At 46.7% G+C, this 27,218-nt stretch overlaps 1 non-coding gene and 2 pseudogenes across 1 annotated transcript; all 3 read left to right on the top strand.

The window, feature by feature from the left end:
• The first annotated feature begins 18,685 nt into the window (after nucleotides 1–18,685).
• On the top strand, nucleotides 18,686–18,804 carry LOC116411794. Its single transcript, XR_004223360.1, has one exon. It is a non-coding gene; the product is annotated as a 5S ribosomal RNA (ribosomal RNA).
• Nucleotides 18,805–23,605: 4,801 nt separating this feature from the next.
• Nucleotides 23,606–24,713, top strand: LOC100495556 (annotated as a pseudogene).
• Nucleotides 24,714–26,535: 1,822 nt separating this feature from the next.
• Nucleotides 26,536–27,218, top strand: LOC100486608 (annotated as a pseudogene).

Below are 27,218 nucleotides of genomic sequence, written 5' to 3'. Positions count from 1 at the left end.
CGACAAAAGAATAGCCGCGGGTGACAAAAGAATAGCTGCGGGTGACAAAAGAATAGCCGCGCGACAAAAGAATAGCTGTGGGCAACAAAAGAATAGCCGCGCACAACAAAAGTATAGCCACGAGCGACAAAAGAATAGCCGCGGGCGACAAAAGAATAGCCGCGGGCAACAAAAGAATAGCTGCGGGCGACAAAAGAATAGCTGCGTGACAAAAGAATAGCTGCGCGGGGGTGTGAGTGAGGGTAGGAGGGGCCAGACCGGGGGTGAGTGAGGATTGACAAACAGAACTGGGATTAAAGGTGTAATAATAAGAATAGCTGCGTGAAAAAACAATAGCCGCGGGCGACAAAAGAATAGCCGCGGGTGACAAAGGAATAGCCGCGGGCCACAAAAGAATAGCTGCGGGTGACAAAAGAATAGCTGCGGGCGACAAAAGAATAGCCGCGGGCGACAAAAGAATAGCTGCGGGCGACAAAAGAATAGCCGCGCGACAAAAGAATAGCTGCGGGTGACAAAAGAATAGCTGCGGGCGACAAAAGAATAGCCGCGGGCGACAAAAGAATAGCTGCGGGCGACAAAAGAATAGCCGCGCGACAAAAGAATAGCTGCGGGCGACAAAGTATAGCCGCGGGCGACAAAAGAATAGCTGCGGGCGACAAAAGAATAGCTGCGTGACAAATGAATAGTTGCGGGCAACAATTTTTTTTGGACGCACGACAACTTCGCTGTTTCATGAATTTTTCGCCGTTTCGCTCATCACTACTGGCCAGACCGGGGGTGAGTGAGTGTAGGACTGGCCAGACCGGGGGTGAGTGAGTGTAGGACTGGCCAGACCGGGGGTGAGTGAGTGTAGGACTGGCCAGACTGGGGGTGAGTGAGTGTAGGACTGGCCAGACTGGGGGTGAGTGAGTGTAGGACTGGCCAGACCGGGGGTGAGTGAGTGTAGGACAGGCCAGGCCGGGGGTGAGTGAGTGTAGGACTGGCCAGACCGGGGGTGAGTGAGTGTAGGACTGGCCAGACCGGGGGTGAGTGAGTGTAGGACTGGCCAGACCGGGGGTGACTGAGGGTAGGAGGGGCCAGACTGGGGGTGACTGAAGGTAGGAGGGGCCAGACAGGGGGTGAGTGAGGATTGACAAACAGAACTGGGATTAAAGGTGAAATAACTTGTGGATCACCTGTCTGGCATCTCAAATATTCCTGTGAGAGACAGGAGCATAATGGTGTTGTCTGTTTAACCCTATCCTCTCTCTGAAAGGGTTAATCTGTTTTCACACTTTGGGGCACATTTACTATTCACCTATTTATTAACAGCCGCTGGCAAAGAAGTTCAAATTTGTGCTCCTCCCCCTTTATGCTAAAATCCATTGCGCCAGCTTCTAGCTGATTAACCTTGATCTGAAAAGTAACTGTAATAATGATAGGAAATCCTGCTTTCTCCAAAAACATCATAGTCAGTGTCACAACACATACAGTATTATTCTGTATATAAGTGAATAATGTAAAACCTATTTTCCCCAGTTTATTTAAACTCCTGTATTGTTCCTGACAGTATTGTTCCTGACTGTATAGTTCCTGACTGTATAGTTCCTGACTGTATAGTTACTGACTGTATAGTTCCTGACTGTATCGCTACTAACTGTATAGTTCCTGACTGTATAGTTCTGACTGTATCATTACTGACTGTATCGTTACTGACTGTATCGTTACTGACTGTATAGTTCCTGACTCTATCGTTACTTACTGTATCGTTACTGACTGTATAGTTCCTGACTGTATCATTACTGACTGTATTGTTACTGACTGTATAGTTCCTGACTGTATCGTTACTGACTGTATAGTTACTGACTGAATAGTTCCTGACTGTATAGTTACTGACTGTATAGTTACTGACTGTATAGTTCCTGACTGTACAGTTACTGACTGTATCGTTCCTAACTGTATCGTTACTGACTGTATCGTTCCTGACTGTATAGTTACTGACTGTATCGTTACTGACTGTATCGTTACTGACTGTATCGTTCCTGACTGTATCGTTCTTGACTGTATCGTTACTGGCTGTATCGTTACTGGCTGTATAGTTACTGACTGTATAGTTCCTGACTGTATCGTTACTGACTGTATCGTTACTGACCGTGTATCGTTACTGACTGTATAGTTCCTGACTGTATAGTTACTGAATGTATCGTTACTGACTGTATAGTTACTGACTGTATAGTTCCTGACTGTATAGTTACTGACTGTATAGTTCCTGACTGTATCGTTACTGACTGTATAGTTACTGACTGTATAGTTCCTGACTGTATAGTTACAGACTGCGCCAGCTTCTAGCTGATTAACCTTGACTCTGAAAAGTAACTGTAATAATGATAGAAAATCCTGCTTTCCCCAAAAACATCATAGTCAGTTCACAACACATACAGTATTATTCTGTATATAGTGAATAATGTAAAACCTATTCCCCCAGTTTATTTAAACTCCTGTATTGTTCCTGACAGTATTGTTCCTGACAGTATTGTTCCTGACTGTATACGTTCCTGACTGTATAGTTACTGACTGTATAGTTCCTGACTGTATCACTACTGACTGTATAGTTCCTGACTGTATAGTTCCTGACTGTATCGTTACTGACTGTATCGTTACTGACTGTATCGTTACTGACTGTATCGTTACTGACTGTATCGTTACTGACTGTATCGTTACATACTGTATCATTCCTGGCTGTATCGTTACTGACTGTATAGTTCCTGACTCTATCGTTACTGACTGTATCGTTACTGACTGATATAGTTCCTGACTGTATCGTTACTGACTGTATTGTTACTGACTGTATAGTTCCTGACTGTATCGTTACTGACTGTATAGTTATTGACTGAATAGTTCCTGACTGTATAGTTACTGACTGTATAGTTACTGACTGTATAGTTCCTGACTGTATAGTTACTGACTGTATCGTTCCTGACTGTATCGTTACTGACTGTATCGTTCCTGACTGTATAGTTACTGACTGTATCGTTACTGACTGTATGTTCCTGACTGTATCGTTCTGACTGTATCGTTACTGGCTGTATCGTTACTGGCTGTATAGTTACTGATTGTATAGTTCCTGACTGTATTGTTACTGACTGTATCGTTACTTACTGTATCGTTACTGACTGTATAGTTCCTGACTGTATAGTTAGCTGACTGTATCGTTACTGACTGTATAGTTACTGACTGTATAGTTCCTGACTGTATAGTTACTGACTGGTATAGTTCCTGACTGTATCGTTACTGACTGTATTGTTTCCGACTGTATAGTTACTGACTGTATCGTTACTGACTGTATCGTTACTGACTGTATAGTTCCTGACTGTATAGTTTCTGACTGTATAGTTCCTGACTGTATTGTTACTGACTGTATCGTTACTGACTGTATCGTTACTGACTGTATAGTTCCTGACTGTATAGTTCCTGACTGTATAGTTACTGACTGTATAGTGACTGACTGTATCGTTCCTGACTGTAGTAGTACTGACTTTTGTTCCTGTTGTATAGGGTTACTTGACTGTGGTAGTGCGTTGACTGACTGTATCGGTTACTGACTGGTATCAGTTATAGAATGTTATTAGTCCTGACATTTGATATTTATGCTGTATCGTGTACTGACTGAGTGAGTAGCTGGCGGTGGTATGTTTCGCATGACTGGTAGATTGACTGACTGTGATGAGTTCGGCTAGAGCGTATGGTTACTGACGTATTGTTTCGCTGGCTGCTGTATCGGTGAGCTAGCGTGGTATGCGTTACTGCATGAGTAGTGCGTGAGCGGAGAGGTAGTATGCCTGTACGTGGCATGATGAGTTTCGTACTGCGGGTGTGGGGGGTGTAGCTTCCGGACTGATGATTGGGTTAACTGATGCGTTGGAGTCGTCATACTGACGGTATATCGGAGGATTACTGAGCGTGGTATAGTCGCTGGACTTGGATAGTTCCTGACTGCGGTATAGTTACGTGACTGTGAGTAGGGTTACTGACTGGTATCGAGTTCATGGCTGACGTAGTGCGTTACTGACATGTGACGTGTGGCGGTGACTGGTGAGAGTAGTTACTGACGTGTTATCGTGACTGGACTGTATCGTTACTGACGTGTATCGTTCAGAACTGAGTGCGACTGGAGCGGTATCGTTAGCTGTGACTGGTATAGTTCCTGACGGTATAGTTACTGATGTAGTCTGATTAGCGTGAGCTGTATAGTTAGCATGACGTGGTATAAGTGCCTGAGCTGTATAGTACGATGAATGTAAGTTTGTTGCCTGGACGCATGATACTAGTTACTGACTGTATAGTTCCCGTGACTGGATATCAGTTACAGACATGCGGCCAGTTTCTAGCTGATTAACCTTATCTGAAAAGTAACTGATAATAAGATATAAATCCTGCTTTCCCCCAAAACATCAATAGTCAGTGTCACCCAAGACATCAAGTATTGTGATTTCGCGATATAAGAGAAAGATTAGATAGTAAATACTATCCCCAGTTGATTTAAACTCCTCGGTAATTGTTACCGTGGTACAGTATTGTCCCTGACAGTAGATTGTTCACGTGACTGGATAAGTCTTGAGTATACGTTATCTGACTATAGTCGCTGACATGTATCGGCTACTGACTTATAGTTCCTGATGCTATAGTCCTGACTGTATCGTTACTGACTGGTATATTATCGATACGCTGACTGTGTCGTTACTGGACTGGTACGTTAACCATACTTGTATTCATTTGGCTGATACTGTTACTACTGTATAGTTTCCTGACCTACTGTGACTGACAGTATCGTTAGCTGACTTATATTCCTGTGACGTGTAATCGTTACTACTGTATTGTATCTGACCGTGTATAGTCCTGACGTATCTACTGACTGTTATAGTTTACTGAGGGCTGGAATAGTGTGTCCGAGCGTGTGATAAGTTGACTGACTGTATAGAAGTACTGAGCTGTATCGGGTCCTACTGGAGCCGTTGACTGACTGTTATCGTTCCTGACGTATAGTTACTGACAGTAATTCTGTTAGCTGACTGTATGTGTCCTGACTGTATCGTTCTTGACTGTATCGTTACTGCGGCGTGTATCGTTTACGGTGTTATAGTTACTGATTGTGATATTCGCTGACTGTATCTGTTATCTGATGTAGTCTCAAGACTGTATAGTTCCTATGTACTGATATATCACTGACTGTATAGTTACTGAGCTTGATAGTTCCTGACTGTATAGTTACTGACTGATAGTCTTGATGTTCGTACTGACTGTATTGTTCCTGACTATCAAGATTACTGCTGTATCGTTACTGACTGACGTTAACTGACTGTATCGTACTGACTGTATCGTTACTGACTGATATCAGTTCGCTGACTGTATAGTTTCTGACTGTTACCTAGACTGTATTGTACTGACTGTATCGTTACTGACTGATATATTGACGTGACTGTATTAGTAGCCTACATGTATAGCTTCCTGGACTGTATAGTTACTGACTGTATAGTTACTGACGTATCGTTCCTGACGTATCATTGACTGTATATGTTCTGACTGTATAGTTACTGACATGTATCGTTACTGACTGATATCGTACTGAGCTGTATCGTTACTGACGTATTCGGTTACTGACTGTATCGTTACAATTACTGTTATCATTCCTGACTGGTATCGTTACTGACTGATAGTTAAGTTCCTGACTCGTATCTGTTAACTGACTGTATAGTATCTAGACTGATAGTTCCTGACTGTATCGTTACTGACGTATTGTTACTGACTGTATATTCCTGACTGTTATCGTTACGTGTACTTGTATAGTTACTGACTGAAAGTCCTAGACTAGTATTTTATCTGACTGTCTATAGTTACTGACTGTATAGTTCCTGAGTAATGTACTGAATTTGAGTGACTGTATCGTTCCGACTGTACAGTTTACGTGACGTATCGTTCCGGCTGTATAGTTACTGACCGTATCGTACTGACTGTATCGTTCCTGACTGATGTTCTTTGACTGTTACTGCTGTATCGTTAACTGGGTTATAGTTACGCTGGATTATATTGCCTGACTGGTATTGTATGACTGTATCAGTACTTACTGATATAAGAATCGTTACTGATGCATAGTTTCCTGACTGTATAGTTACTGAATGTATAGTTCCTGACTGTATCGTTCCTGACTGTATAGTTCCTGACTGTATCGTTCCTGACTGTATAGTTCCTGACTGTATTGTTACTGACTGTATAGTTCCTGACTGTATAGTTACTGACTGTATCGTTACTGACTGTATTGTTCCTGACTGTATTGTTCCTGACTGTATAGTTCCTGACTGTATAGTTCCTGACTGTATAGTTACTGACTGTATAGTTCCTGACTGTATAGTTACTGACTGTATAGTTCCTGACTGTATAGTTACTGACTGTATCGTTACTGACTGTATTGTTCCTGACTGTATAGTTACTGACTGTATAGTTCCTGACTGTATCGTTACAGACTGTATAGTTACTGACTGTATCGTTACTGACTGTATTTTACCTGACTGTATCGTTCCTGACTGTATTGTTACTGACTGTATAGTTACTGACTGTATCGTTACTGACTGTATCGTTACTGACTGTATCGTTACTGACTGTATAGTTCTTACTGTATCGTTCCTGACTGTATTGTTCCTGACTGTATCGTTACTGACTGTATCGTTACTGACTGTATCGTTCCTGACTGTATTGTTACTGACTGTATAGTTACTGAATGTATTGTTACTGACTGTATCGTTACTGACTGTATCGTTACTGACTGTATCATTACTGAATGTATTGTTCCTGACTGTATCTTTACTAACTGTATCTTTACTAACTGTATCATTACTGACTGTATCGTTTGACTGTATTGACTGTATCGTTCCTGACTGTATCGTTACTGACTGTATTGTTACTGACTCTATAGTTACTGAATGTATTGTTACTGACTGTATAGTTACTGACTGTATTGTTCCTGACTGTATAGTTACTGACTGTATAGTTACTGACTGTATAGTTCCTGACTGTATCGTTCCTGACTGTATCGTTACTGACTGTATCGTTCCTGACTGTATCGTTACTGACTGTATAGTTCCTGACTGTATCGTTCCTGACTGTATCGTTACTGACTGTATAGTTCCTGACTGTATCGTTACTGACTGTATCGTTACTGACTGTATTGTTCCTGACTGTATCTTTACTGACTGTATCGTTACTGACTGTATCATTACTGACTGTATCGTTACTGACTGTATAGTTACTGACTGTATCGTTACTGACTGTATCGTTACTGACTGTATTGTTCCTGACTGTATCGTTACTGACTTTATCGTTACTGACTTTATCGTTACTCACTGTATCATTCCTGGCTGTATCGTTACTGACTGTAAATTGTTGCCTGCAACTATTCATTTGTCGTGAGGCTATTCTTTTTTCGCCCACGGCTATTCTTTTGTCGCGCACGGTTATTCTTTTGTCGACTGCGGCTATTCTTTTGTCACGCGGCTATTCTTTTGTCACGTGGCTATTCTTTTGTCGCACGGCTATTCTTTTGTCGCCCGCGGATATTCTTTTGTCACACGGCTATTCTTTTGTCACCCGCGGCTATTCTTTTTTCGCCCACTTCTATTCTTTTGTCACGCGGCTATTCTTTTGTCACGTGGCTATTCTTTTGTCACGTGGCTATTCTTTTGTCGCCCACGGCTATTCTTTTGTCACGCGGCTATTCTTTTGTCACGTGGCTATTCTTTTGTCACGTGGCTATTCTTTTGTCGCCTGCGGCTATTCTTTTTTCACCCACGGCTATTCTTTTTTTGCGGGGCTATTCTTTTGTCACGTGGCTATTCTTTTGACGCCTGCACCTATTCTTTTTTTTTTACGGCCGCGACAATTTTTCAACGCGTGGCGGATTTTTCCACGGCTAATTTTTTCATCCGTTTCGTGAAACAATCCACCAATGGCGAAATGCGGAAATTTGCCGCGAATCCATGCCTGATGAAACATTTCGCCCATCACTACTCCTAACTATATCATTACTGACTGTATCGTTCCTGACTGTATCTTTACTAACTGTATTGTTCCTGACTGTATCGTTACTGACTGTATCGTTCCTGACTGTATTGTTACTGACGGTATCGTAGGCCTAGTCACTGCGAAGTTATGCTTGCAAAGTTGCACAAAGTATGGTGAAGCTTCACTAATTTGCCTATCTGAGTTGCATACTGGAGGCAGAATCTGGGTCAGGACTGGGAGAATAAATACCCCTGGCTACTGTCTTCCTGTAAGATGGAGACAGCAGGGCAGAATGGAGACAGTAGGGCAGAATGGAAAAGGCAGGACAAGATGGAGACAGTAGGGCAAGATGGAGACAGTAGGACAAGATGGGGAAAGTAGGGCAAGATGGAGACAGTAGGGCAAGATGGGGACAGTAGGGCAAGATGGGGTCAGTAGGGCAAGATGGAGACAGTAAGACAAGATGGAGACAGTAGGGCAGAATAGAAAAAGCAGGACAAGATAGAGACAGTAGGGCAAGATGGAGACAGTAGGACAAGATGGAGACAGTAGGGCAAGATGGGGACAGTAGGGCAAGATGGAGACAGTAAGACAAGATGGAGACAGTAGGGCAGAATAGAAAAAGCAGGACAAGATAGAGACAGTAGGGCAATATGGAGACAGTAGGACAAGATGGAGACAGTAGGGCATAATGGAGACAGAAGGGCAGAATGAAAAAAAGCAGGATAAGTAAGGCAGACATTAGGGCAAGATGGAGACAGTAGGGAAGAATGGAGAAAGTGGGACAAGATGGAGACAGTAGGACAAGATGAAGACAGTAGGGCAGAATGGAGAGAGTAGGGCAAAATAGGGACAGCAGGGCAGAATTGAGAAACCAGGACAAGATGGAGACAGTAGGACAAGAAGGAGACAGTAGAGCAAGATGGAGACAGTAAGAGACAGTAGGGCAAGATGGAGACAGTTGGGCAGAATGGAGAAAGCAGGACAAGATACAGACAGTAGGACAAGATGGAGATAGTAGGGCAAGATGGAGACAGTAAGAGACAGTAGGGCAAGATGGAGACAGTTGGGCAGAATGGAGAAAGCAGGACAAGATACAGACAGTAGGACAAGATGGAGATAGTAGGGCAAGATGGAGACAGTAGGGCAAGATGGAGACAGTAGGGCAAGATGGAAACAGCAAGGAAAGATGGAGACAGTAGGGCAGAATGGAGAAAGCAGGACAAGATGGAGACAGTAGGACAAGATGGAGATAGTAGGGCAAGATGGAGACAGTAGGACAAGATAGAGACAGTAGGGCAAGATGGAGACAGTAGGACAAGATAGAGACAGTAGGGCAAGATGGAGACAGTAGGACAAGATGGAAACAGTAGAACAAGATGAAGACAGTAGGGTAAGATGGAGACAGTAGGACAAGATGGAGACAGTAGGGCAAGATTTAGACAGTAGGGTAAGATGGAGACAGTAGGGCAAGATGGAGACAGTAGGGCAAGATTTAGACAGTAGGGCAAGATGGAGACAGTAGGGCAAGATGGAGACAGTAGAACAAGATTGAGACAGTAGAACAAGATGGAGACAGTAGGGTAAGATGGAGACAGTAGGACAAGATGGAGACAGTAGGACAAGATGGGGACAGTAGGGCAAGATTTAGACAGTAGGGCAAGATGGAGACAGTAGGGCAAGATGGAGACAGTAGAACAAGATGGAGACAGTAGGGTAAGATGGAGACAGTAGGACAAGATGGAGACAGTAGGGCAAGATGGAAGCAGTAGGGCAAAATGGAGGCAGTAGATGAGTACCTATAGGGTGGGTACCTAGGTGCTGGGCAGTTACAGGGTGGGTACCTAGGTGCTGGGCAGTTACAGGGTGGGTACCTAGGTGCTGGGCAGTTACAGGGTGGGTACCTAGGCACTGGGCAGTTACAGGGTGAGTACCTAGGCGCTGGGCAGTTACAGGGTGGGTACCTAGGCGCTGGGCAGTTACAGGGTGGGTACCTAGGCGCTGGGCAGTTACAGGGTGGGTACCTAGGCGCTGGGCAGTTACAGGGTGGGTACCTAGGCGCTGGGCAGTTACAGGGTGGGTACCTAGGCGCTGGGCAGTTACAGGGTGGGTACCTAGGCGCTGGGCAGTTACAGGGTGGGTACCTAGGTGCTGGGCAGTTACAGGGTGAGTACCTAGGTGCTGGGCAGTTACAGGGTGGGTACCTAGGTGCTGGGCAGTTACAGGGTGGGTACCTAGGTGCTGGGCAGTTAGAAGGTGCTGAGTGTTCCTGGCACGCTGTGTTAATTTCGCAGTGAGAGGTTTATGGGGCACATAATGCAGAGTGAGCAGTAAGTGAGCAAATTAAAGCCAAAGTTTTCAAGGACAGAATAATCAGAGGGCAGGGAGCCGACTGCCCCCCCCCCCCCCCCCGGGGCAGTATAATCGCACGGGCAGGTAGTGCTGGGAGTCATTATGGGTCTCTCAACTCCCCTGACACCAATAAAGCCCTTATCTCCTGCCATATAAATCTGTTTCTGAGAAGCACCGTCCAGAGTCCAACAGGCAGAATTACCCCTGGCACCGGGGCATTGAGGTAAATACAGTAACACCGTACAGCATAGATGGGCAGGAGCCCAATAAATACAGTAACGCCCTACAGAACGCACTAGGGGTGTCACAGGAGCCCCATAAATACAGTAACGCCCTACAGAACGCACTAGGGGCATCACAGGAGCCCAATAGATACAGTAACGCCCTACAGAATGTACTAGGGGCATCACAGGAGCCCAATAGATACAGTACCGCTCTACAGAATGTACTAGGGGCATCACAGGAGCCCCATAAATACAGTAACGCCCTACAGAATGTACTAGGGGCATCACAGGAGCCCAATAGATACAGTACCGCCCTACAGAATGTACTAGGGGCATCACAGGAGCCCAATAGATACAGTAACGCCCTACAGAATGTACTAGGGGCATCACAGGAGCCCAATAGATACAGTACCGCCCTACAGAATGTACTAGGGGCATCACAAGAGCCCCATAAATACAGTAACGCCCTACAGAATGTACTAGGGGCATCACAGGAGCCCAATAGATACAGTAACGCCCTACAGAATGTACTAGGGGCATCACAAGAGCCCCATAAATACAGTAACGCCCTACAGAATGTACTAGGGGCATCACAGGAGCCCAATAGATACAGTAACGCCCTACAGAATGTACTAGGGGCATCACAGGAGCCCAATAAATACAGTAACGCCCTACAGAACGCACTAGGGGAGCCACAGGAGCCCCATAAATACAGTAACGCCCTACAGAACGCACTAGGGGCGTCACAGGAGCCCCATAAATACAGTAACGCCCTACAGAATGTACTAGGGGCATCACAGGAGCCCAATAGATACAGTAACGCCCTACAGAATGTACTAGGGGCATCAAAGGAGCCCAATAGATACAGTAACGCCCTACAGAATGTACTAGGGGTGTCACAGGAGCCCAATAAATACAGTAACGCCCTACAGAATGTACTAGGGGCATCACAGGAGCCCAATAGATACAGTAACGCCCTACAGAATGTACTAGGGGCATCAAAGGAGCCCAATAGATACAGTAACGCCCTACAGAATGTACTAGGGGCATCACAGAAGCCCAATAGATACAGTAACGCCCTACAGAATGTACTAGGGGCATCAAAGGAGCCCAATAGATACAGTAACGCCCTACAGAATGTACTAGGGGCATCACAGAAGCCCAATAGATACAGTAACGCCCTACAGAATGTACTAGGGGCATCAAAGGAGCCCAATAAATACAGTAACGCCCTACAGAACGCACTAGGGGAGCCACAGGAGCCCCATAAATACAGTAACGCCCTACAGAATGTACTAGGGGCATCACAGGAGCCCAATAAATACAGTAACGCCCTACAGAACGCACAAGGGGAGCCACAGGAGCCCCATAAATACAGTAACGCCCTACAGAACGCACTAGGGGCGTCACAGGAGCCCCATAAATACAGTAACGCCCTACAGAACGCACTAGGGGCGTCACAGGAGCCCCATAAATACAGTAACGCCCTACAGAACGCACTAGGGGCATCACAGGAGCTCCATAAATACAGTAACGCCCTACAGAACGCACTAGGGACATCACAGGAGCCCCATAAATACAGTAACGCCCTACAGAACGCACTAGGGGTGTCACAGGAGCCCCATAAATACAGTAACACCCTACAGAACGCACTAGGGGCATCACAGGAGCCCCATAAATACAGTAACGCCCTACAGAATACACTAGAGGCGTCACAGGAGCCCCATAAATACAGTAACGCCCTACAGAACGCACTAGGGGCGTCACAGGAGCCCCATAAATACAGTAACGCCCTACAGAACGCACTAGGGGCGTCACAGGAGCCCCATAAATACAGTAACGCCCTACAGAACGCACTAGGGGCGTCACAGGAGCCCCATAAATACAGTAACGCCCTACAGAACGCACTAGGGGCATCACAGGAGTCCCATAAATACAGTAACGCCCTACAGAATGTACTAGGGGCGTCACAGGAGCCCCATAAATACAGTAACGCCCTACAGAATGTACTAGGGGCGTCACAGGAGCCCCATAAATACAGTAACGCCCTACAGAATGCACTAGGGGCATCACAGGAGCCCCATAAATACAGTAACGCCCTACAGAACGCACTAGGGGTGTCACAGGAGCCCCATAAATACAGTAACACCCTACAGAACGCACTAGGGGCGTCACAGGAGCCCCATAAATACAGTAACGCCCTACAGAATACACTAGAGGCGTCACAGGAGCCCCATAAATACAGTAACGCCCTACAGAACGCACTAGGGGCGTCACAGGAGCCCCATAAATACAGTAACGCCCTACAGAATGTACTAGGGGCATCAGAGGAGCCCCATAAATACAGTAACGCCCTACAGAACGCACTAGGGGCATCAGAGGAGCCCCATAAATACAGTAACGCCCTACAGAACGCACTAGGGGCGTCAGAGGAGCCCCATAAATAGAGTACCGCCCTACAGAATACACTAGGGGCATCACAGGAGCCCCATAAATACAGTAACGCCATAAAGAACGCACAGGAGCCCCATAAATACAGTAACGCCCTACAGAACGCACTAGGGGCGTCACAGGAGCCCCATAAATACAGTAACGCCCTACAGAATGTACTAAGGGAGCCACAGGAGCCCCATAAATACAGTAACGCCATACAGAATGTACTAGGGGTGTCAAAGGAGCCCCATAAATACAGTAACGCCCTACACAACGCACTAGGGGCGTCACAGGAGCCCCATAAATACAGTAACGCCCTACAGAACGCACTAGGGGCATCACAGGAGCCCCATAAATACAGTAACGCCCTACAGAACGCTCTAGGGGCGTCACAGGAGCCCCATAAATACAGTAACGCCCTACAGAACGCACTAGGGGCGTCACAGGAGCCCCATAAATACAGTAACGCCCTACAGAACGCACTAGGGGCGTCACAGGAGCCCCATAAATACAGTAACGCCCTACAGAACGCACTAGGGGCGTCATAGGAGCCCCATAAATACAGAAGCACCCTACAGAACACACTAGGGGCATCACAGGAGCCCCATAAATACAGTAACGCCCTACAGAACACACTAGGGGCATCACAGGAGCCCCATAAATACAGTAACGCCCTACAGAACGCACTAGGGGCGTCACAGGAGTCCCATAAATACAGTAACGCTCTACAGAATGTACTAGGGGTGTCACAGGAGCCCCATAAATACAGTAATGCCCTACAGAACGCACTAGGGGCGTCACAGGAGCCCCATAAATACAGTAACGCCCACAGTCACAGGAGCCCCATAAATACAGTAACGCCCTACAGAATGTACTAGAGGAGCCAAAGGAGCCCCATAAATACAGTAACGCCCTACAGAATGTACTAGGGGCATCACAGGAGCCCCATAAATAGAGTAACGCCCTACAGAACGCACTAGGGGCTTCACAGGAGCCCCATAAATACAGTAACGCCCTACAGAATGTACTAGGGGCATCACAGGAGCCCCATAAATACAGTAACGCCCTACAGAACGCACTAGGGGCGTCACAGGGCCCCATAAATACAGTACCGGCCCTACAGAATGTACTAGGGGCATCACAGGAGCCCCATATATACAGTAACGCCCTACAGAACGCACTAGGGGCGTCACAGGAGCCCCATAAATACAGTACCGCCCTACAGAATACACTAGGGGCGTCACAGGAGCCCCATAAATACAGTAACGCCCTACAGAACGCACTAGGGGCGTCACAGGAGCCCCATAAATACAGTAACACCCTACAGAACGCACTAGGGGAGCCACAGGAGCCCCATAAATACAGTACCGCCCTACAGAATGTACTAGGGGCATCACAGGAGCCCCATAAATACAGTAACGCCCTACAGAACGCACTAGGGGCGTCACAGGAGCCCCATAAATACAGTAACGCCCTACAGAATACACTAGGGGCGTCACAGGAGCCCCATAAATACAGTAACGCCCTACAGAATGTACTAGGGGCATCACAGGAGCCCCATAAATACAGTAACGCCCTACAGAACGCACTAGGGGCTTCACAGGAGCCCCATAAATACAGTAACGCCCTACAGAATGTACTAGGGGCATCACAGGAGCCCCATAAATACAGTAACGCCCTACAGAATGCACTAGGGGCGTCACAGGAGCCCCATAAATACAGTACCGCCCTACAGAATGTACTAGGGGCATCACAGGAGCCCCATAAATACAGTAACGCCCTACAGAACGCACTAGGGGCGTCACAGGAGCCCCATAAATACAGTACCGCCCTACAGAATACACTAGGGGCGTCACAGGAGCCCCATAAATACAGTAACGCCCTACAGAACGCACTAGGGGCATCACAGGAGCCCAATAAATACAGTAATGCCCTACAGAACGCAGTAGGGGCGTCACAGGAGCCCCATAAATACAGTAACGCCCTACAGAATGTACTAGGGGCATCACAGGAGCCCCATAAATACAGTAATGCCCTACAGAACGCACTAGGGGCATCACAGGAGCCCCATAAATACAGTAATGCCCTACAGATTGCACTAGGGGCATCACAGGAGCCCCATAAATACAGTAACGCCCTACAGAATGTACTAGGGGCCCACGGTTACTATTGGCTGGGTATTAGCAACACTAAGCTAAAATGAATCTATAAAGAGGCCAATCGCAAATAAACCCCCAGATCCAAAGGGCAAGTCCAACATTCAAATTAGAAAGAAAAATCCGGTGAGTGCCGATGATTAAGTACCATGGGGGTAGGAAAGGTGTAAGGCAGAGACACCTATGGGGTATATTGAGTAATCTGAGGGTGTTAGCAGCACCCCAAGCAAAAGAACCCTCCAGAGAGACCCCTTTACAGACTACGGACAGAGAGTGGAGCAGTCGAAGGTTAGAGACAACTTTAATGAACGGGCCCCGGGGCCACTCATGTCTCTCTACAGAAGCAAAGGCTGAGGTCGCTCTCATATCAGACAGGAAGGAGTTAATCTGTCGGCGCCAGGTGAGCAGACGCACAGGTGAGGGAACTTTAATGGGTTTGTAATGAGCTAATGAGTAACAGAGTAAACACAACATAACAATGGCGGTTACTCTCTCTCTCTGCCAGTTCTGTGGCCCTGAACTGTGGCCCCAGCCAATGACTGCAGCCGGGACAGTCTGTTCTCTGGGAAATTCTATCACTTCCTCATCAGAAATAACCCCACCCCCAACCTTGTGACCCGTACCCCCCCCCCAGCATTCCCATGTCATGAGATAATGGTACCGCCCAGAAGTACCCACAGCGCCCTATGGAGGAAGGTGGGTCTCTGATGGCCGCGCTTATGTGCTCTCTCTTTATTGCCCCCTTCCCTAACCTTTCACAGGGCCACAGACATATTCCAAAAGGGACATAGCGCCCCCTAGTGTTCCTACAGAAAGGTCTTTAGTGCAACTGTACGGCCCATCATTGGGGTACAAGCAGAGCCCCCCCCTATCTCTACATGGGCATGAAATAAGGGGCATCCTGGTTGTTACCAATACAGGAACCAATGGAATCAAGCAGATGGGAGGTAAGTGCTGTAGGTACTGGGCTCTTACACCGGACTTTTCCCTATCGTTTCAGTGAAGTTGATGACAACCGACGCATTTCACGCCGACATTTAGTCCCTGATTGGCAGCGCGTAGTCTCATTGCCCAGTGCAGCTCCCTTTGTGACATTATCTGTGTGGCATCTACCTGTGCCATCTACCTGTGCCATCTACCTGTGCCAACCCCCAGCTGCCCGATGCCCATGCTCTGCAATGTGCTGCTTTGTCTGTATCTGTCCGCTGATTGGCCCCACAGAAGCCATTAGGGCCACAGGGACATCTTAGTAAGCAAATGGGTAAGACATGGGTAATACCCCTCGGGGCATTGTTATACTATGGCACTCAGCATGGCATGCAGGGGTAAGTGCCAACCAGTGGGGTATCAGAGGGAGCCCTAATACCCTAATATAATAGCCCCCATACAATGAATAGACAAATACTCTCAGAAGGATTAATGTGCCCTTTCAACAAAAACCAACCCAGGAGCCGAATGAGTTTACCATTAACCACATGGGCACCATCCAATGTCAACATCAAACTCTACTGGAACAACATCTCTATTGACTCACGCGTTTCATGCTCCAACATAACTTAATCCTGGGCTCAGCGAGAGAAGAAACTATTTATACACACAGCAGCCAATAAAAACACAGATAGGAAAACAGCTTGACCCCCCTCCCCAGTGGCTCGGGGGCAACATGTTTCTCACCAACCCCTTGGACGTTGCTCCCAAATAACCAATCACAACCCTTATTGGGCACCCCAAGTACTTTTTATGCTTGTGTTGCTCCCCGACCCTTTTTACATTTGAATGTGACCCATGGGTGAAAAAGGTTGGGGATTCCTGTCTTAAAGAGACCTATCCTGTCTTAAATTGCACCTATCACTCCAATTTGCAGCGCAGCAGTAAAGTGTGCCTGAGTCTGAGCTTTCAGCCAGCGCTACACATTAGAACTGCTTCCAGCTAACCTATTGTTTCTCCTACTCCCATGTAACTGGAGGAGTCCCAAGCCGGACTTGGATTTCTTACTATTGAGTGCTATTCTGATACCTACTGGGAGCTGCTATCTTGCTCCCTTCCCATTGTTCTGCTGATCGGCTGCTGGGGGTGAGGGGGGGGAATATCACTCCAACTTGCAGCGCAGCAGTAAAGTGAGACTGAAGTTAATCAGAGCACAGGTCACATGGCTGTGGCACCCTGGGAAATGAAGAATACGGCTAGCCCCATGGGACAAACAGATTACAATGCAGGACTGTGGGGGGGAAGCCCTACTAACTGGCTGGTTGATATGAGTGGTTGGGTAGAGTAGGAATATGGTGCAAGTGAGTGAGGATTTCAGGAAATGACATCTGGTTTGTAACGTAGGAGATTATTTGCCCCCCTATAACTGCCCTGGAGGCCCCCAGAATATCATAGTGTCCCAGGCTCATGTAATTCTCCCAATATGATTCCTCTGTAGATATAAGATGGAAATTTCCAATGATGAACTGGTGCTCTGGTTTGGCCACTTAGCAACGGGGAGAGCCCCCCCCCCCCCCCACGGGAGAAGCCATTTGTACCTTTCTTGATGTCATTGGATAATGGTGTGCTGGAGGGGGCGGGCATTCTGAAGTCCATTAGAAAAACACTAATTACCCGAATACTTGAGTCAGGGAAAGACCCTTTGAGCTGTGCCCCCTTCCTACTCGCAGACTTAACCTGTTCATCCCCAAATTAATTTCCTCCAACCAAACAGGTTCTATCCCAGGTCTCACCACCCAGGCACTAAGTACATTACAGCCCCCAGGAGACATGGGGGCCCCGAAGCCCCAAACTGGTAAATGCCATCCACACACCATGCCCCGCCCCTAACCTTGAAGTCCACATAACTGGCTCCTATGAGGCTCCTAGAAATTTACTGTACTGGGGCCCCCCAGAGTCATAGCACCCCCACCCCTGTACTGGGGCACCAAGAGTCATAGTACCCCCACCCCTGTACTGGGGCACCAAGAGTCATAGTACCCCCACCCCTGTACTGGGGCACCAAGAGTCATAGTACCCCCACCCCTGTACTGGGGCACCAAGAGTCATAGTACCCCCACCCCTGTACTGGGGCACCAAGAGTCATAGTACCCCCACCCCTGTACTGTACTCGTTCAGATCACTTGTAAATGAATCACTTTGGAATGCTCCCCCCTAAGAAATTCTTAATAAATAGGGAGAGTGAACCCTGAGATACAGTGACTTACAGAGTTTATTTACGAAGGAGTTTTATGGGGGGGTCCCAAAATTACAGCTCTAGTCACACCAGCGGGGCTTTTTGCTACTGCTTCCTGGGGCAACGGTGCTGGTTAGTACCTGGATGGGAGACCGCCTGGGAATACCAGGTGTTGTAGGCTTTTGCATTTTGCCATTCTGACCAGCAGGAGGCAGTCTTCTCTATGCTTTTCTGCATTGATTCTGAGAAGAGCCCGAGAGCGCGCCTTTGAGCGAGTAGAAGCGGCTAAGAGATGTTTAAGAGGACGAAAAGTCAGCTTAGACATCGCCTACGGCCATACCACCCTGAAAGCGCCCGATCTCGTCTGATCTCGGAAGCTAAGCAGGGACGGGCTTGGTTAGTACCTGGATGGGAGACCGCCTGGGAATACCAGGTGTTGTAGGCTTTTGCATTTTGCCATTCTGACCAGCAGGAGGTAGTCTTCTCTATGCTTTTCTGCATTGATTCTGAGAAGAGCCCTAGAGCGCCTCATTTGACTCTCTGCTTGTTTGGTCTTAATTCCTCTTATCTTAATGATTCTAATTGGGATTGTCTGACACTCTAATTTGTACATAACAAAAGTCTTTTGATAACGAGTCCCTTTAAAAAAGACTTTTTGTTTTTTAGGTTTTATACTAATGTTTTGTATTAACTCCATATGAGCCAATATGGTGGGCTGGGCGTTCCTTCATTTGCATCTCAAATCAAAGCTCTTTCCTGATTGGTGAAAAAATAAGCGAGAGTGCTGCGATTGGTGGGACCCCCTTGTGACTGGGAAAAGCCCGTGTGGGTACTGGGAAAAAACCCGGTGGGGCCCAGTGGACCAGATCCTATCCCCCCAGGGCGTCCCATGATCCGCCGTCTCCCTTCCTCGGCGCACTGCAGGTAAGTTTCTTCTAGGAGCGCTTGGGGGAGGGGGTCAGAGGGTGTTGGTGGCCCCCTCTTCCCCGGTGGGCCCTGCACCCCCCCCCCCCGTCTGACCCTGGATGATGTGTCTGTGGGTAGGAAAGGCCTAAAGCCAATAAAGTTACTTTTTAGCCAAGAATTCTGCCTGAGGATTTGCTCAGTGAGTGCCAGCTCTTCAAACAAACGGAGATGTCGGCCCCCCTAGCTGAAGGGTCAGTGAGCTCTTCCATAGAGAACTTATTGTTCCATAAAGAAGAACCTGTGTGGATCTTTGTGTTACAGAACCTTTCCCCTTGGGCCTCAGTAAAGCTACAGCGGTATCCCAAATGTCATGGTCGGACCTTGCTAGGGAGCTGCACGGCGCCATCTACTGATTCTTTCTGTTCACTGCATCCTACTGTACATTCATATTTATACAGGTATGGGACCCGTTATCCAGAATGCTCGGGACTAGTGATGGGCGAAATGTTTCGCCAGGCATGGATTCAAAAGAATAGCCGCACAATGAAATAATAGCTGCGGGAGACAAAATAATAGCCACGGGCGACGAAATAATAGGGGTGACAAAATAATAGCCGTTCGACAAAATAATAACCACGGGCGATGAAATAATAGCCGCAGGCGACAAAAGAATAGCTGTGCGACAAAAGAATAGCCGTGGGCGACAAAATAATAGCCGCGCGACAAAATAATAACCATGGGCGACAAAATAATAGCCACGGGTGACAAAATAATAGCCATTCGACAAAATAATAACCACGGGCGACAAAAGAATAGCTGTGCGACAAAAGAATAGCCGTGGGCGACAAAATAATAGCCGCGCGACAAAATAATAACCATGGGCGACAAAATAATAGCCACGGGTGACAAAATAATAGCCGTTCGACAAAATAATAACCACGGGCGACAAAAGAATAGCTGTGCGACAAAAGAATAGCCGTGGGCGACAAAATAATAGCCGCGCGACAAAATAATAACCATGGGCGACAAAATAATAGCCACGGGTGACAAAATAATAGCCGTTCGACAAAATAATAACCACGGGCGACAAAAGAAAAGCTGTGCGACAAAAGAATAGCTGTGGGCGACAATTTTTTTTGCTGCTCAACATTTTCGCCGTTTCGCAAATTTTTTGCCGTTTCGCGGATCTTTTGAAAGATTTGCGAATTTTTCGCCGAAGTGAAACGGAACAGATTCGCTCATCACTACTTGGGACCTGGGGTATTCCGGATAAGGGGTCCAATACCTACATATATATATTCCATTATTTGGTTTGTGTTGCCTTTTGTAAACGTGGTGTATACGAGTAATGGCTTTGGTGGGAAGGTTCTGTTGGGCCTGCGCAGTGATATTTTGTGTATGTGCGGATATTTCTAGTCGTACGGCGCAGACTCGCTGTGATGTATTTGTATACACCCTCCCAATGGCGACATTAATGGTGGATCCAGAGGATACAATGAAGCGCATAGAGCGGCCCACCTCTCCCCCCCCCCGGGCGTCTCTATTCGGCCCTGTACATACTCGCTAAGCACCCACCTTTGTGTTCTGCTTGTATTACAGACCCTGGCACCCTTGGGTGCTGCATTCGAGTGCATTTACTTTCCCTCACACAAGTTGCGTGTTCATGGCAGTCACTTACCCGTCTGTAACAAGGAGATTTTGCCCCGAGGAAGTCAAACCTTGAAGGAAAGTGCCTTGTTGGCTGTAATAATGTTTTATGGGCAATTTTACAATTACAACTGTGTAAGTGCAATTTTATTTATGGATTGACCTGCTTTAAAGAAGAAGGAAAGGTACAAACTCAGTAGGTTTATCAGACAGAGTCCTCTATCAAAAGAAACAGGATTTCCTGTCTCTGTAATTACTGTGCCATAGTCTGCGCAGCTCTCTCCTCTCTCCCCTCTCCTGCTCCCTCCTCCCTCAAGAATGCTAAGAGCTCCCTCCCCCCCTTAGGAATGTGCATCTGAGCCAATCAGCAGGAAGCTCCTGTAGGGACCCATAGGGATAATCTGCCCCTATGGCTTTAAACCCTACCACTTTCTTAGTTACACTGTTACTGGGCAAAGACCCCTGTATCTAGTTTAGTCTATGCACTTATACCTTATTGGTTATTTGGTTGATCACACCCCTTGCAAACTGATATAGTGTTTGGCAGGGGGGTGTGGCTTCCTCTGTGTCTCAGGTGAAGGTCCACTGAGCCCGGGATCGACAGGGCCCCAGTAAAGCCTTATTGCCCTAGAGTAACCATCCTATACTCTAGTGAAGTCGGGGACAGGGACCCCTGTGAATGAGCCCCAGTTATATAGTTACTCTTGTAAGAGCACTCTCTGAGATAGAGAGGGAAGGAAGCAGTTTTGGCTCCACCAAGGAAAGTAGCTGGAAGTACCTTCCATACAGGCACTCAGCCTAGGGCCACGGGTAAGGCATAGGAGACAGGCAGTACCTAACCCTGTTCCACAGTCGGCTGTAGGACTCTCAAGCTAGGGGCTATCAGCCTGAGGTATCTATCCAGACTGCCCCCATAGGGGTGCCATAGGGCTGGCCGGGTGGATTTACTCTGCCCAGACTCCCAAAGAGGTTGGATAAACCGGGGTGCATCCTCTCTTGTTCCTCAGAGCGTACTATCATTTAACATCTGTACCATGTGTGTGAGTGTAACCCTGAATATCCAATTGTCTTGACAATAAACTGTACTATAGTTCAACTGCAAGAACCTTCTGGCATCCATCTTTGCTAAATTGCACTGCACACAGCTACAGTGAGTTGTAGTTGCGCTACACCCTTGCTTTGCATGGTTTCTTCCATATAGGGAAGGCCCATCCTGTCTGAGAGAGTGGCATGTACCCCACGCTCTAAACCTATACTAGCCTGGGTTGTACCAATTTATAGCCAAATAGGGGTTACACTTCCCCACAGTCTCACAAACTGAGCATGTCCCCCGGTCTGGGTGCAGGAGTGAGGCATTATGGGAACTTTCTTTACACAGCTCAACGTTTATTTTTCCTATGAGGCTTCTGATCATCTGAACGGGAGAAATATGGGGAGACTTAATGGACCGACCCCTAAAGAGGCAGCGCCTACTGGTCTGAAGCCGCTCAGACTGGCACTGGGCATCACCCACTTGGGTCCCACTGGCACTCAGCCCTTATCCAATCAGCTCTGCCAGTAACACATGAATTCCTCCCCCCCCCCCCACTTTGGTATGTGTAGCCCCCCTAACATACAGTGTGTCGGTACGGAAGTGATCATTACCCGCCCGCTAAGAGCAAACCGCTCTCTATAACAAATACTATTTACTGACAAATACGCCCCCCGAGCTGGGGTTACTCTGCGGGAAACTGGCGCCGTTACCCCTCGCCCTGCTCACTGGGATGGAGTAGTAATATGTTTGGGGACTGTGCATACATACCTGCAAGTGTATAATATTAGTATCATGTAATTGTATGAAGGTACATAGGGCACAAGGTATCTGTATAGAGTTACACAGTGAGTCAGAAGGTAATTCAGTTGATAAGTTGGGAAGCGTTGAGGTGCCTGTGGGGGTTCCCTTGGGATTTATTATAGGGGGGGACCAACACCGAGATATCCCAGGAAGCCAACTGGGGGGTCTTTAGCATTTCAAAGTTGAATTGTGTGTACAGTTGTTTATGGTGAGACGGCTCCTTATGGGAACTGCCCGACTGACTAACCCAATGAGATTCTGATACCTGATTATCTTGTCAGCCAATCAGAACACATCCCTACTTTGGTCAGTGAGAGCCCTAAGAGTATAACTTGTGTAGCTCTAATACTCACATAGTTGGACAGATTGGTAGAAACATAGACAGACAGACACACACACACACACACACACAGAGATAAGAGTTAGGGTTAGGGAGAAGTCCTGAAGGCGGATCCCTGTAGAACAGATCCCGTGGGCACATATATACACACACACACATATACACACACACACACACATATACACACACACACACACAGAGATATAAGAGTTAGGGTTAGGGAGAAGTCCTGAAGGCGGATCCCTGTAGAACAGATCCCGTGGGCACATATATACACACACACACATATACACACACACACACACACAAAGATAGAGAGGTTAGGGTTAGGGAGAAGTCCTGAAGGCGGATCCCTGTAGAACAGATCCCGTGGGCACATATAAAGGATCTCTGTATCATTCCCTGTCTCTGGGCTGGATAATAGAAATAAATTCGCTTCATCTCTGGAAAAGAACCGGGGTTGTTTCCTTTTACCTGGTTGTGGTAAATATTGGAATATCCAGTATATTTGTAATAATATAAACATCTACACTATACACAACGTTTTGGTGCCGTGACTAGTGACCAGAAGAAGCGTGGGAGATTTGTGAGCCAAGAGTCTGCAGTGAAGCCCTGGGAGGAGTGTGGAACCCTAGGACTGTGGTCTGGAAATTTGTGACTGTGACCCTAAATGGGTTGGTAAGAATATTGTTTGTTTTTTTTTAAATAAAATTTATTTTAAGTTAGCACTCTTTTATATATACAATGGCTTTAGTCAGTGGTAATAGCACTAAGGGAGAAATGGTCAGCACCTGGTTGGTTAGTTATATTAAAAATCATGGGGGACCATATGAAATCCCTCAAGAATGTAAACATTCATGGGATTTAATGAAAGATTTTATAGCTGACAGTGTTTTTGATAAAAAAAACTAAGGAAGCAAAACGCAAAGGACTTATCATACAGGGATTGGTCTCCTGCTGTTTAAAAATGGCAGAAATGATTAAACAAAAGGAGACTGATATTACAGAACAGGCAGATAAGTATATGATTTTACTGAGAGAGTCAAATGAAAAGATCTCAGAGTTAAGGTTACCTGCCATAACCACTAGGGGGCAGTGCTTGAGAGGCCAATCTGTGTGACCCCTTAACCGGTGTAAATGACGAATTGTCAGTAAAAATACAGGATGTAGAAAAGGAGCTGGAGGAGCATAAACATGCAATAAATATTGCTTTTGATAAGGTTGGGAATAATTCTAACCAATCTTGTGAAAACAATATTTCCAAATTGAACACAGAAATGAAAGGACACAAACAACTGTACCCTTGGAATGAATTAGATCAAGCGTGTAGTTTCCCAGCAGCCCCTGTTGTCACTACAACTGTATTAAATACTGACAATACAGGGGAGGTGCAGCTCAAAACAATTAAAGCCCCAAGAGATGGGGGCAATAGTGAGAGAGATTGGGCAGGTACCAAGGTAGGATATTAACAGATTCATGAAGTGGTTCTGTGAGTTACAAAGGGGCAGAGAGACGTATAATGTGAATCCTGAGGATGTAGATAGTGTTGCAGAGAGTAGTTGGAAATGGTTTATGGGTAAGGATTGTACAGAACTGTGGGCAGCAGCGCAGGCAAGGGATGGGTTAAAGGAAATACTGTGGCTGCAAAAGTATTCGGCCCCCTTGAACTTTTCCACATTTTGTCACATTACAGCCACAAACATGAATCCATTTTATTGGAATTCCATGTGAAAGCCCAATACAAAGTGGGGTACACGGGAAAGACCAATACAAAGTGGGGTACACGGGAAAGACCAATACAAAGTGGGGTACACGGGAAAGCCCAATACAAAGTGGGGTACACGTGAATGACCAATACAAAGTGGGGTACACGTGAGAAGTGGAAGGAAAATCAGACATGATTCCAAACATTTGTTACAAATAAATAAGTGCAAAGTGGGGTGTGCGTAATTATTCAGCCCCCTTTGGTCTGAGTGCAGTCAGTTGCCCATAGACATTGCCTGATGAGTGCTAATGACTAAATAGAGTGCCCCTGTGTGTAATCTAATGTCAGTACAAATACAGCTGCTCTGTGACGGCCTCAGAGGTTGCTAAGGGAATATTGGGAGCAACAACACCATGAAGCCCAAAGAACCCACCAGACAGGTCAGGGATAAAGTTATTGAGAAATATAAAGCAGGCTTAGGCTACAAACAGATTCCCAAAGCCTTGAACCTCCCACGGAGCCCTGTTCCACCGATCATTCAGAAATGGCAGGAGTATGGCACAACTGTAACCCTACCCAGGCACGGCCCCCCCCTAAACTCACAGGCCCAACAAGCACTGATCAGAAATGCAGCCAAGAGGCCCATGGTGACTCTGGGGGGGCTGCAGGGATCTACAGCTCAGGGGGGGGAATCTGTCCATAGGCAACTATTAGTCGGGCACTGCACAAAGTTGGCCTTTATGGGAGAGGGGCAAGAAGAAAGCCATTGTTAACAGAAAACCATAAGAAGTCCCGTTTGCAGTTTGCCACAAGCCATGTGGGGGGGGGGGGGCAGCAAACATGTGGGGGGGGGGGCTCTGGTCAGATGGGACCAAAATGGAACTTTTTGGCCAAAATGCAAAACGCTATGTGCGGAAAACTAACCCTGCACATCCCTCTGAACCCACCAACCCCACTGTCACATATGGGGGGGCAGCATCATGCTCTGGGGGGGCTTCAGCAGGGACAGGGAAGCTGGTCAGGGTTGATGGGAAGATGGATGGAGCCAAATACAGGGCAATCTTGGAAGAAAACCTCTTGGAGTCTGCAAAAGACTTGAGACTGGGGCGGAGGTTCCCCTTCCAGCAGGGCAACGACCCTAAACATAAAGCCAGGGCAACAATGGGTTAAACCCAAACATATCCATGTGTTAGACTGGCCCAATCACAGCCCAGATCTAAATCCAATGGGGAATCTGTGGCAAGATCTGAAAACTGCTGTTCCCAAAGGCTGACCATCTAATCTGACTGAGCTGGAGCTGTTTTGCAAAGAAGAATGGGCAAGGATTTCAGTCTGTAGATGGGCAAAGCGGGTAGGGACATACCCTAAAGCCTGGCAGCTGGAATTGCAGCAAAAGGGGGTTCTACAGAGTATTGGGGGGCTGAATAATTACGCACACCCCACTTTGCACTTATTTATTTGTAAAAAATGTTTGGAATCATGTATGATTTTCCTTCCACTTCTCACGTGTACCCCACTTTGTATTGGTCTTTCCCGTGTACCCCACTTTGTATTGGGCTTTCCCGTGTACCCCACTTTGTATTGGGCTTTCCCGTGTACCCCACTTTGTATTGGGCTTTCCCGTGTACCCCACTTTGTATTGGGCTTTCCCGTGTACCCCACTTTGTATTGGGCTTTCCCGTGGAATTCCGATAAAATTGATTCATGTTTGTGGCTGTAATGTGACAAAATGTGGAAAAGTTCAAGGGGGCCGAATACTTTTGCAGCCACTGTACTTAGAGCGCTGTATGGTATCACCTCAAATGTGTCTTTGTCCGGTAAGATAAAGCAGATGAAGCGGGAATGTCCTTACGAATTATGTGATAGGATAGCCACAGTAATGGAGCAAGTAGTACATGGGAATCCAGGATTTGAACATGGGGGTTTGATTCATAGGGTTATGTTACTAGAAGCTTTGGAGGAGGCTGTCAGGGAAGGAATATTATCTGTTACTCCTGACCCTACGGATCTAAAAGACATTCTGTTGAGGGCAGATAATTTGTGGCGAAAGAGGAATAAGGAGGAAAGGTTTGTAGTTGATGTTGCTAGAACCTTTAGGGTAGAGGGTCAACGAAGGAACGAGTATGTTGGTTTTAAATGGCCTCAGCGAGGAAAGGGGGTTTACAATTCAGCCAGAAAGGAAAATATGAATCTAGATGGCAGAATAGACAAAACAATCAAAATGATTGCAAATCTAGAACTTGGATTCCCTTCCCCCAACTAAACTGGGAACATGAAAAACTTACATTTGAATATGATAAGATCAGGGCTGAGAGGGATCTTTTAAACCAACAAGTTTGTGTACTGGGGGCAGAACTTTCCAAATTAAGGTGTGCCCCTCTTACACATTCTGGTGTTACAGACCGGGGGGGGGGGGAGGAACTTTAA

This window comes from Xenopus tropicalis, chromosome 6, assembly GCF_000004195.4.
Source record: "Xenopus tropicalis strain Nigerian chromosome 6, UCB_Xtro_10.0, whole genome shotgun sequence".
Taxonomy (NCBI): Eukaryota; Metazoa; Chordata; class Amphibia; order Anura; family Pipidae; genus Xenopus; species Xenopus tropicalis.
Note: the sequence above shows the minus strand (reverse complement) of the source record. Positions and strands in the feature narration are given on the sequence as shown.